The sequence below is a fragment of the Papio anubis genome, chromosome 20 (assembly GCF_008728515.1).
Source record: "Papio anubis isolate 15944 chromosome 20, Panubis1.0, whole genome shotgun sequence".
In the NCBI taxonomy this organism is placed as follows: domain Eukaryota; kingdom Metazoa; phylum Chordata; class Mammalia; order Primates; family Cercopithecidae; genus Papio; species Papio anubis.
In genome coordinates, this window is record NC_044995.1 from 7,543,308 (window position 1) to 7,556,488 (window position 13,181).

Below are 13,181 nucleotides of genomic sequence, written 5' to 3' on the forward strand. Positions count from 1 at the left end.
TAAAAATTCAAAATAAGCCTGGGCAACATGTTGAAAACCTGTTTCTACCAAAACTACAAAAATTAGCTGGACATGGTGGTGCACACCTATAGTCCCAGCTACTTGGGAGGCTGAGCTGGGAGGATCGCTTGAGCCTGAAATGCAGAGGCTGCAGGACACATGGTGCTGTGTTCTCAGAGAGGGCGCTTTTGCAGCTGGGGGTAGGGATGGAATCTTCCCAGATCTAAGAAAAGAGGAAATGCCACATCCTAGAAGAAGCCATCAGTTTCTCAATAGCGCCCCCTGCAGGAACCCTCCAGATACATGTAGCGAAGTCAGCACACTCACAGGCAGCCAGCGTGGGTTTCCTGGTAACAGTGAAACACTGGGAAGGACTCACGTGTCTTCATTCAGAAAATGCTCAAGGAGGATGAAAAACAGCAAGCTCTCTTGTTTCCTACCTTGAAAACGTGGAACATTTTAAGACTTGCAGGATAAAATACCGCAACAAAACATTTAACATGTCGAGCTCAGTGGCTCACGCATGTAATCCCAGTACTTGGGAGGCTGAGGAGGGAGGATCACTTGAGGCCAGGAGTTTGAGACCAGCCTGGTCAATATGGAGAAACTCTATCCCTACTAAAAATATAACCATTAGCCAAGCATGATGGCACATACCTGTAATGCAGCTACTCAGTTGGCTGAGGCTAGAGAATCATTTGAACCCACAAAGCAGAGGTTGCAATGTGCTGCTATGCTCCAGCCTGATGACAGGGTGAGACACTGTCTCACAAAACATACAACAAAAACAAAATCATTTGGCTAGGCATAGTGGCTCACGCTTGTAATCCCAGCACTTTGGGAGGTTGAGGAGGACGGATCACTTGAGGCTAGGAGTGCCAGACCACCCTGGCCGACATGGTGAAACACCATCTCTACTAAAAATACAAAAAACTTATCCAGGCGTGGTAGCACACACCTTTAGTCCCAGGTATTCAGGAGGCTGAGGCACAAGAATCACTTGAACCTGGGAGAAAGAGTCTGCAGTGAGCCAAGATTGTGCCACTGCACTCCAGTCTGGGCGACAGGCGCATTCATCAAATAATTTTATCTAAAATCTCATAATGCTTACTGAATACATTTCTGCAGGACTTATGCTGACTTGCCACAGAACTCTCAGCAGTGATTCCCCGTTGAGCCATAGGAACGGGGGGAAGGCTGAACAAGAAAGGGGATGCGTAAGTGAACTTTTCTTTGAACTTTTACTACACAATGTATATATACATTGTGTGATGTTTAACATAAAAGAAACATTTAATAATAATGGGTAGAAGAATATGACTCCATCTTCTCTAACAAGAAGTTATGCTCTGATGTCAGAGCAAAATTATAATGAGTTGTACCTAAAACGCCTGCTTTATCAGAGGTCCTGCAAAAAACCACAGTCTCTGTTCGATGAAAGTGCCGAGAGTGATTTAAAGAATCCCCCCTGGCCGGGCGCAGTGGCTCAAGCCTGTAATCCCAACACTTTGGGAGGCCGATTTCCTGTTTTAGATGCAATAATAAAAGAAATTATCCTCTTCCACTGGTGTTATCTCTGCTTTCCACTCCATCCCAGGTCATTAAAAGTGCAGGGTCAAGGCTGGGAGCAGTGGCAAATGCTTGTAATCCCAGCACTTTGGGAGTCCAAGGTGGGCGGATCACCAGAGTTCAGAGGTTTGAGACCAGCCTGACCAATGTGGTGAAACCCCGTTTCTACTAAAAGTACAAAACTTAGCGCTGGGTGGGCTGGCTCACACCTGTAATCCCAGCACTTTGGGAGGTTGAAGTGGGTGGGTCATGAGGTCAGGATTTTGAGAGCAACCTGGCCAACATGGCAAAACCCCATCTCTACTGAAAATGCAAATATTAGCCGGGTATGGTGGCGCACGCCTGTAGTCCCAGATACTCAGAAGGGTGAGGTAGGAGAATTGCTTGAACGCGGGAGGTGAAGTTTGCAGTGAGCCAAGACCGCGCCATTGCACTCCAGTCTGGGTGACAGAGTGAGACTCTGAAAAAACAACAACAACAACAAAAACTCAGCTGGGCCAGGTGGTGTGCACCTATAGTCCCAGCTACTTGGGTGGCTGAGACAGGAGAATTACTTGAAACCAGGAGCCAGAGGTTGCAGTGAGCCAACAGAGGTGCCACTGCAGTCCAGCTTGGCGACAGAGCAAGGCTACATTTTCACCCACTAAAAAAAGAAAAAAAGTGCAGGGTCCAGCCAGGCTGGCTGTCTCACATCTGTTATCGCAGCAATTTGGGAGGCTGAAGTGGGAGGATCACTTGAGGCCAGGAGCTCAAGACTATAGTGAGCTTTGACTACACTGCCATACTCCTGCCTGGACAAAATAGCCAGACCCCATAGCCACATAATAAAAAATGAAAGAATTAGCCAGATATGGTGACCCAGGCCTGTCATCCTAGCTCCCTGGGAGGGTAATGTGTGGATCACTTGATACCAGGAGTTCGAGGCTGCTGTAAACTAGAATTGTACCATTGCACTCCAGACTGGGCCACAGAGCAAAACTCTGTCTCTTAAAAAAAATAAAATAAAATAAAGTTTGGCTTCAAATGCATTACAAAATCATAAGCAAAATGTCTCCCTTTATTAGTCTCCTTTTCCAGACTGTATGAGATATTGGTGCACATTGATGTATGACTTTCATATGTAGTTTCTGGGATCCAGTTCACACAGAGCCAAACATGCATCTAAATGTGGCGCCTGAACAATCCCAGCTACGCAGCAGCACTGACACCATAGGGCCCACACCCCGTCTCCATCCATGGCTGGTGTGAGCCCTTCCCAGGACAATGCACAGTGCAGCCTCTATGGAAATTCATGTCACTGGGTTATAGAAGATGAAATTTTTTTTTTTTTTTGAAACAGAGTCTTCCCTGTCCGCTCACTGCAAGCTCCGCCTCCTGGGTTCACACCATTCTCCCGCCTCAGCCTCCAGAGTAGCTGGGACTACAGGTGCCCACCACCACACCCAGCTAATTTTTTTGTATTTTTAGTAGAGACAGGATTTCACCGTGTTAGCCAGGATGGTCTCGATCTCCTGACCTCGTGATCCGACCGCCTCGACCTCCCAAAGTGCTGCAATTACAGGCGTGAGCCACCGCATCCGGCCTAGAAGATGGAATTTAAGCGAAGATGAGAGGGACTGACAGAAGGCATGGGTGAGTGCGAGCAAACGTGTCAGGCAGGATGCCTCACACTCAGAAAAGACTGGCTACTGTAATACCTGCCTTTTCAGAAAGAAAAGAGACAGGATAATTCACCAAGGAATATCACTTATATCCATGCAAAACAGGCACTTCGTGACTTTTTAAAAAACAATTTATGTATTTTTATTTTTTTGAGACAAGGTCTTCCTCTGTCACCCAGGCCGGAATGCAAAGGCATGATCTCAGATAAATGTAACCTCCGCTTCCTGAGTTCAAGTGATTCTCCTGTCTCAGGCTCCTGAGTATCTGGGATTACAGGCATGCTGCACCATGCAGGGTTAATTATTGCATTTTTAGTAGAGATAAGGTTTCACCATGTAGGCCACGCTGGTCTCAAACTCCTGACCTCAAGTGATCCACCCGACTCAGCTTCCAAAAGTCCTAGGATTACAGGCATGAGGCACTGCACCCAGCAGCACTTTATGACATTAACGAGTGGAGTGTGTCATTTGAACCCAGGAGGCAGAGGTTGCACTGAGCCGAGATCATACAATTGCACTCCAGCCTGGGTAACAGGGAGAGACTTCATCTCAAAAAAGAAAAAAAGAACCGACTAACAGTGTCAAAGGGTTCAATAATGATGTCACAACTACAGTTAAATAACAGCCAGGCAATACAGCAATTCTATATATACCCATTTCCCTTAGTTATCTAGTTCACTATGCATAAGATATGAAACATAGAATGTGTACTGGGAAAACTGTTAAACTGGGATCAGAGAAAACATAGTATAAAACAAATTGTACAATAAAAACATTAAAAAAAAGATGCAGGCTCCCAGGTCTGAATGTTCATATTGGTCAAAAGCCATGTTCGGAGTTCTTATTCTCCAATAGGGTGTTCCTGCAGATGGAGCCTTTGAGGTAATTTGGTCGTGGGTGTTGACTACTCATGAATAGGACCAGTGCTTTTATTTATTATTTATTTTTTTTAATTTTGAGAAAGAGTTTCACTCTTGTTGCCCAGGCGAGACTGCAATGGCCTGATCTTGGCTCACTGCAACCTCCGCCTCCTGGGTTCAAGTGATTCTCCTGTCTCAACCTCCCGTGTAGGTGGCATTTCAGGCAAGTGCCACCACACTTGGCTAATTTTGTATTTGTAGTAGAGATGGGGTTATACCATGTTGGCCAGGCTGGTCTCGAACTCCTCACCTCAGGTGATCTGCCGTCTTTGCCTCCCAAAGTACTGGGATTACAAATTTGAGCCACCCAGCCATCTCTTATTGGCTGGTGGTAGTTGAGTTCACCATGTTGGACTGACTGGTCTCAAACTCCTGACCTCAAACAATCTACCGACCTCAGTGGGACAGGGCAGGCGTGGCCAGCTTCTATTGCCCCTGATGGGACAGTGAAATGACGGAGACTGGAAAAGGAGCATGTCATCATCAGCATCACTGAAGGCTGACAACTCTTATTACACAAAGGCAGTTTACTGCTCGTCTTATAAAAGCGCAATGTGTGAAGCCATCTAATAGCACTAGCTTGTTTTAAAAACCTGGAGGCAGCACGGCTCAGGCTTATAATCCCAACACTTTGGAAGACCTAGGCAGGTGGATCACCTGAGGTCGGAAGTTCGAGAGCACTCTGACATGGAAAAACCCTGTCTCTACTTCAAATACAAAATTAGCTGGGCGTGTTGGCACATGCCTGTGATCCCCGCTACTTGGGAGCCTCAGGCAGGGAATTTGCTTGGAGGGTGGGGGCGGGGCAGGGCAGAGGTTGTGGTGAGCCGAGATTGCACCACTGCACTCCAGCCTGGGCAACAAGAGCGAAATTCCATCTAAAAAAAAAAAAAAAAAAAAAATCTGGAGGCAAATTAACATTATTTCTCAAATAAGTATAGCAGGCCCACAGTGTTCATGTACATGACCCCAATTTGCACATACAGTGAGGGAGGGACAAACTTGATCCTGGGCCTGAAGGATACCACGACATGTTTTTAAGCACAATAGTGCACCACGGAAGTACAGAAAACAACCAGTCACAAAAAATACAAGGAGAACAGAATGAAATACTACAAGGGGGACACAAGGGCTGAGCTGGGACACAAAGGCTGAGCTGTGCTGCTGACAGTGGTGCTAAGTCATTCCTCATGGACCATGTGCTGAGTCATCATGCCCTGCACACATTGATTCAGGTAGCCTCCTATAATTTTGTCCAGTGGATGAATAAGGTCTTGACTTACTCAGTGAGAGTAGTGTTGGAGGCGAGGGGCTCACAGGGAAATTGGGGTGTTCAGCATTACAAAATCAATAGGCTGGGATTTGCATCCAGATCAATGTACCATGTGAGGCAAGGCCAGGAAAGGAAGGGAAGGGTGGAGGGCAGGAAGTAATGGGCATGTAGGAGTGAACTTTGTACATGCACGTCTGTGGGAATAGAATTCCACTAGGTTAGACCAAATCTTCAGCTTGGAGGAAAGTGGAATTAATTTAGCAGATGGTAAAATATTGACCCAAGGCTAACTATGCAAATTACAATACAGGCAAGGGACAAGAATCAATGAGATCCAAAAAAGCAGCAGTATGGTGGCCTGAGGTGAAAGCAGTTTTACATCTCTTAAATTAAATGGCCTCTGATTTCTAGTTTCAAGCATATACTCAACAAAATGCCTTGTGTAGATTCCAGAATTTCGTACACACACAAAAAATGCGTAAACTCTATGAGGAGTACAGCAGTGAAGGAGACCTTCGCCATGAAGAAGGATCCCCTGGCTGAGTAGGTAGAGATGTGTTTGTGAAAACAGAGCCAGACCAAGCACAGTGGCTCATGCCTGTAATAATAATAATAATGACAGTTTTTGTTTCTTTTTTCTTTATTTTTGAGATGCAGTGTGACTCTATTGCCCAGGCTGGAGTGCAGTGGCATGATCTCAGATCACTGCAACCCCTGCCGCACAGGTTCAAGCAATTCTCTCGCCTCAGCCTCCTGAGTAGCTGGGATTACAGGTGCCTGCCACTGGGCCTGGCTATATTTTGTATTTATTTTTGTTTTTGTTTTTTTGAGACGGAGTCTTACTCTGTTGATCAGGCTGAAGTGCAGTGGCATGATCTCGGCTCACTGCAAGTTCCACCTCCCGGGTTCACGCCATTCTCCTGCCTCAGCTTCCTGAGTAGCTGGGACTACAGGTGCCCGCCACCAGGCCTGGCTAATTTTTTTTGCATTTTTATTAGAGATGGGGTTTCACCGTGCTAGCCAGGATGGTCTCGATCTCCTGACTCGTGATCTGCCCACCTCAGCCTCCAAAATTGCTGGATTACAGGCGTGAGCTACCGCACCCATCCTAAATTTTGTATTTGTAGTAGAGACAGGGTTTCACCATTTTGGTCAGGCTGGTCTTGAACTCCTGACCACCAGCATCAGCCTCCCAAAGTGCTGGGATTACAGGCATAAGCCACCATGCCCGGCCCCTTCTTACTATTAACTCATTGTTGTGACAGTTGACAACAATGAAAAAATCTTAAAATTATTACAATTATTATAAAAAAAAAACTTACTGCAAAGGTTGTGTTTTCTACATAAACCATGGGCTTATCCATCCATGTATTCACGCACACGCATCACATCGCAGCGTTACATGCGTGGTGGCGTGCACCTCTAATCCCAGCGACTCAAGGGGTTCAGGCAAAAGAATCACTGTAATCCAGGAGGCAGAGGCCACAGTGAGAAAAAATCCCACTATTGCACTCCAGCCTGAGTGACTGAAACTGAACTAAAAATAAATAAATAAATAAGTAAAATCAATGATGTGAAAAAGCATCCTGTTCCACTGCTGTGTATCTTCACTTTCCATTCCATTCCAAGTCATTAAAAGGGCAGAGTCTAGCTGGGCACGGTGGCTCAGGCCCGTAATCCCAGCACTATGGGAGGCTGAGGTGAAAAAACGCAAGGTCAGGAGTTCCCGACCAGCCTGACCAATATGGGGAAACCCGATCTCCACTAAGAATACAAAAAAATTAGTCAGTCACGGTGGTGGGCGCCTGTAATCCCAGCTACTCAGGAGGCTGAGGCGGGAGAATTGCTTGAACCCAGGAGGCGGATGTTGCAGTCAGCTGAGATCCCGTCACTGCACTCCAGCTTGGGCAACAAAGCGAGACTCCATCTCTAAATAAATAAATAAAACAATTAGCCACATGTGGTGACACATGCCTATCACTCAAGCTCTTTGGGAGACTAAAGTGGGGATTACTTGGGCCCAGGAATTTCAGGTCGCTGTAAACTCTAAATTGTGCCATTGTACTCCAGAACTAAGCCACAGAGCGACATTTTCTCTCTCTCTCCTTTATTTTTTAGAGATGGAATCTTGCTCTGTTGCCCAGGCTGGAATGCAGTGGCACAATCATGGCTTTCTGTGACCTCCATCTCCCAGATTCAAGTGATTCTCCCGCCTCAGCCTCTTGAGTAGCTGAGATTACAGGCATGCGCCAGCACCCCCAACTCATTTTTATACTTTTAGTAGAGATGAGGTTTCACCACGTGGGCCAGGCTGGTCTCAATCTCCCGATCTCAAGGGATCCACCCGCCTTGGCCTCCTATAGTGCTGGGATTACAGGCGTGAGCCAACATACCCAGACCAACATCCTGTCTCTTAAAAAAAAAAAAAAAGTCTGAAGTCAGAGACATATTGATCTACTAGTGGCAGGCTGAGCTGTTCAAATCAGATGCAATATCTCATATTGGTCTCCTTTTCAGGAATTTGCAGATACCTGCTTACATTAATGTATGTATTTAGTAAGTATTTCTCTGATCTGGTCCACGAAGAGCTGACATCCAGATGTGGCCCCTGAACAATCCAGGCTGCCCAGCAGCACTGACACCACCGGGGCCCACACCCGTGTCCATCCATGTCTGGGTGTGAGCCCTTCCCAGGACCATGCCAGTGGAGCCTCTTCCCAAGTTCATGTCCTGGGTCACATGAGATGGAATCTCAGAGCAGGTGGGAGAAATGCTTCAGACTCAGAAAAGACTGGCTACTAAATGCAGCATTTCAGAAGGAAAGAGACAGATTAATCCCAGAGGAACATCCACTTCACCTGAGGAAGGGGCCATGTCAGCACCATGGCACCCTTTCCTCTTTCTCAGCTGCTTGCTCACGTAACCTGGAGTCTTTAGGAAATCAATCCTTAGCCATGTGAAAAAAAATAGCAAACTTCATGAAATGGTTCACTCCTTCCTGTAATAAAAACACCCAGATAAGGGAGACCTCACTGTGTAGAAAGGCGGTCCTCTGAGGCCCACTGCACAAGAGATCATGCAGAGATAAGAAAACCCCACAGGAAGACCTATAAGTGTACGTTTGACCCCGGTCTTCAGATCTCACTCCCCTCCTGGAGAAACCCCCACACACGAGGCAGCAGGGGCAGCTGGGCTGCACTGATCTCCCCTTCAGGGTACAGACTCTTCCCTGACCAAACCCCATCCAGAGGACAGCCCCTCATCTCTCTGTGGATCACAGGCTGAGCTTAGCCCTCAGAAATGGAGGACACAGAGCTTCGATGCTCAATGCTGCACACAGATGACAAGCACCTGAGCCACTGCAACTATTACTGAGGGTGGACTCCAGCCCTTCAGAATAAGAACCCCTGCTAAAGCAGCACAAAAGCTCTATTTGCAAAATGCTCTGCAGTCTAATGTGAAGCCAGGGTTGAGCTCCCCTCAGAGGGGCGAGCCCAGCACAGCCCCACGTTCTGGCTCTGCTCTCCCCTTGGGGCCTTGTTCTCACCAGGATCCAGACAGTGGATGGCAAAGGCACAAAAATAATCACATAGAACAAGCAACGTGGACCAGAGGTGGGATGAATGACGGGCTGTGTGAAAGGAAATAAATCTTCAAGCCCCCAAATCATTAAGTAAAAGGGAGAAGTCAAGCTGGGAGCCGCTTAGGGAACCAGACTGGCCTTCTATTCAAAGTCACCGCTTTGCTCCCTGATATAGATGCGTATCTGAGTGCCTCCTTCAAAAGGCTAATCAAAAACTCAAAAGAAGGGCCCAGAATGTGGCTCATGCCTGTAATCCCAGCACTTTGGGAGGCTGATGCAACGAGCTGAGATCGCGCCACTGCACTGCAGCCTAGGCGACAAAATGAGACTTCATCTCAGAAAAAAAAAAAAAGAAAGAAAAAGAAACTCAAAAGATTGCAACCATTTGTGCCTCATTTATCTGTGACCGGGAAGCCATCTCCCTGCTTGAACCCGGCAGAAGGAGGTTGCAGTGAATCGAGATCTATAGGGTCCAGCACTACGGGGCTTAGCAGGTGTTCTCCCTGTGTGCGGAGATGAGAGAGTGTAATAAATAAAGACCCAGGACAAAGAAATAAAGAGAAAACAGCTGGGACTGGGGGACCACTACCATCAAGACGTGGAGACCGGTAGTGGCCCCCAATGGCTGGGGCACTGATATTTATTGCATACAAGACAAGGGGGCAGGGTAAGGAGGGTGAATCTTCTAAGTGATTGACAAGGTGAAGCAAGTCACATGATCACAGGACAGGGGTCCCTTCCCTTTTAGGTAGCTGAAGCAGAGAGAAGGCAGCATATATCAGCGTTTTATTCTCTGCACTTACAAGAAAGATCAAAGACTTTAAGACTTTCACTATTTCTTCTACCACTATCTACTACAAACTCCAAAGAGGAACCAGGAATATGGGAGGAACATGAAAGTGGACAAGGAGCGTGACCATTGAAGCACCACAGGCAGGGGTTTAGGCCTCCGGATGACTGCAGGCAGGCCTGGATAATATCCAGCCTTCCACAAGGAGCTGGTAAAGTAATGTTCCCTGACTCCTCCAAGGAAAGGAGACTCCCTTTTGTGGTCTGCTAAGTAACAGGTGCCTTCCCGGACACTAGCGTTACCGCTTCACCAAGGAACCCTCACGCGGCCCTGATGCAGGCATGACAGAAGGCTCACCTCTTGCCTTCTAGGTCACTTCTCACAATGTCCCTTCAGCACCTGACTCTATACCCACTGGTTATTCCTAGGTTATATTAGTAATGCAACAAAGAGTAATGTTAAAAGCTAACAATTAATAATGATTGATAATTGTCCATGATCATCTCTGTATCTAATCTGTATTACGACTATTCTTATTCTAACTATTTTCTCTATTATACTGAAACAGTTTGTGCCTTCATTCTCTTGCCTCAGCACCTGGGTAATCCTCTGCCTACAGAGATCAAGCCACTGCACTACAGCCTGGGTGAGAAGAGCCAAACTCCAGCACACACACACACATACACACACATACACACACACAGACACACACACAGACACACATACACACACAAAAGAATTTTAGAAGTGATGTATCTTCCCAGTCCTTTCATGAATACATACTAATTTCTCTTTACATTATAAATTACAACACTTACAAATAATATAATTTATCTCCCATATTTTAAATACGTGCTGTCACGTCTAAGTCCCCAGAGGTACACAGTCACCCTCATCTGAGACGTGTAGGACTGCAAGGCAATGTTTGGGAGTTTAGGAAGACACTTATGGACACGTGAAGGCGGAGATGCCTGTTCGATGTCCCAGCAGAGAGAGGAGAGAACTGGACACAGGACTGTAGAGCTCAGGGGAGAGGCCTGCAGGGAACATGGAGCCGTGTAGGTGGGTAAAAGCTGTGAGATGATAAAGTTTAAGGTGATTTGAGTCTAATCCGCTGTTTTTGCTCATCTTTTGCTTTTTTTTTTTTTTTCCCACTTCTGGAGGACTGGAATCCATTTAAAATTCAAGTTAAGGCCGGGTGCAGTGACTCATGCTTGTAATCCCAGCACTTTGGGAGGCCAAGGGGTTGAATTACAATATCAAGAGATCAAGACCATCCTGGACAACGTGGTGAAACCCCGCCTCTATTAAAAATACAAAGATTAACTGGGTGTGGCAGCATGTGCCTGTAGTCCCAGCTACTCGGAGGCTGAGGTAGGAGAATTGCTTGAACCCAGGATGGGGAGGCTGCAGTGAGCCAAGATCATGCCACCGTGTGGGGAAAAGAAAGAGAGATCAGACTGTTACTGTGTCTATGTAGAGAAAAGTAGACATAAAAGACTCCATTTGGTTTTATACTAAAAGAAATTCTTCTGCCTTGAGATGCTGTTAATCTGTAACCCTAACCCCAACCCTGTGCTTGCAGAAACATGTGCTGTGTTGACTCAAGGTTTAATGGATTTAGGGCTGTGCAGGATGTGCTTCATTAAACAAGTGCTTGAAGGCAGTATGCTTGGTAAAAGTCATCTCCATTCTCTAATCTCAAGTATCCAGGGACACAAACACTGTGGAAGGCCGCAGGGACCTCTGCCCAAGAAAGCCAGGTATTGTCCAGGTTTCTCCCATGTGATAGCCTGAAATATGGCCTCATGGGAAGGAAAGACCTGACTGTCCCCAGCCTGGCACCGTAAATTGAGTGCAATGCTGAGGAGAATGAGTGAAAGGCCTCTTTGCAGTTGAGATAAGAGGAGAGCATCTGTCTCCTGCTCGTGCCTGGGAATAGAATGTCTCGGTGTAAAACCCGATTGCATGTTCTATTCACTGAGATAGGAGAACACCTTATGGCTGGAGATGAGACATGCTGGCGGCAATACCGCTCTTTACTGCACCGAGATGTTTTGATACGTGCACATCAAAGCACAGCACCTTTCCTTAAACTTATTTATCCCATGACACAGAGATCTTTGTTCACACTTTCCTGCTGACTTTCTCCCCCATTACCCTATTGTCCTGCCACATCCCCCTCTCTGAGATGGTAGAGATAGTGATCATCCCGTCTCTGAGATGGAGACCCTTGTCTCTACCATCTCCAGTGCTGGCGTGGGTCCTCCGTATGCTGAGTGCTGGTCCCCTGGGCCCACTGTTCTTTCTCTATACTTTGTCTCTGTCTCTTTATTTCTTTTTCTCAATCTCATCCAGCCTGATAAAGAAGCACACACAGGTGTGGATCAGGCGCAGCCCCCCGCCAGCCACTGCGCTCCAGCCACCAGGCAGCAGAGGCGAGACTCCAGGCAGAAAAAGGAAGTCTAGGAGACACTATCCTTCCATCCGTGAGTGCAGACCCTACTTTCTGGAGCTCACTGTCCCGGGGAGAAAGAGTCCAGAAGACAGTAGCAGGGATGCATAATGGAACTGACTGTTGGAGAAAGAACCTTCTATCTGTTGCGTATGTAAGGAATGTAGTTGGAGCTATAAGACCTCCTGGAGAATAAGCAGCTGCATTGAACAGGAAGAAGAAAATAAGGGAGGAGAAGACAGCCTAGGAATGATTCGGGGACATTCACAAATATTTGAGACTGAGCTAACATTAATCTGTTGTGACATTCTGGATGTGCCAGACAAACCCCTCATTCCAGCAGCTAACATTGGCAAGCCCAAGGTTTTCTATTATAAAATGAAAGGGGACTACACAGGTATCTGGCAGAGTTTGCCACAGGAAATGACAGGAAGGAGGCTGCAGAGAATAGTCTAGTGGCTGATAAAGCTGCTAGTGATACTGCATTGACAGAACTTCCACCAACACGTCCTATCCGCTTAGGTCTTGCTCTCGATTGTTTTATATTCTACTAGAAAATTCTTAATTCCCCCGACCGTGCTGCAGGTTGACAAAGGCAGCTTTGGATGATGCATTGCAGAACTGGATATACTGAGTGGAGAAAGCTATAAGGACTCTACACTTATCATGCAGTTGTTTCGTGATAATCTGACACTATGTACTTCGGACATGCAGGGTGACAGAGAAGAGCAGAATAAAGAAGCTCTGCAGGACGTGGAAGACTCAAATTGTGAGCCATAAAGACTCAAATTAGTGAGCCATAGAAGCCAACAAGAGAAACTATCTGTGACCACCCGAGTCCTCCCCATTCCACCCCTTGGAAACTCCCCACTGTCACCAAGAACCACTAAATCTGACTTTTACATTTGGTCTCAGAATTTGGTTCCTGCC

At 46.6% G+C, this 13,181-nt stretch overlaps 2 protein-coding genes and 1 pseudogene across 3 annotated transcripts in view; 1 reads left to right on the forward strand and 2 right to left on the reverse strand.

Annotated features, from left to right (window-relative positions):
* The window catches only part of LOC101014050 (zinc finger protein 600), a 219,897-nt gene that overhangs the window by 88,102 nt on the left and 118,614 nt on the right, over window positions 1-13,181 (reverse strand). The window lies entirely within an intron of this gene.
* LOC100999951 (zinc finger protein 28) overlaps window positions 1-13,181 on the reverse strand; it is a 52,709-nt gene that overhangs the window by 21,001 nt on the left and 18,527 nt on the right. The gene's annotated exons all lie outside the window — the stretch shown is intronic.
* Window positions 12,355-13,031, forward strand: LOC116271747 (annotated as a pseudogene).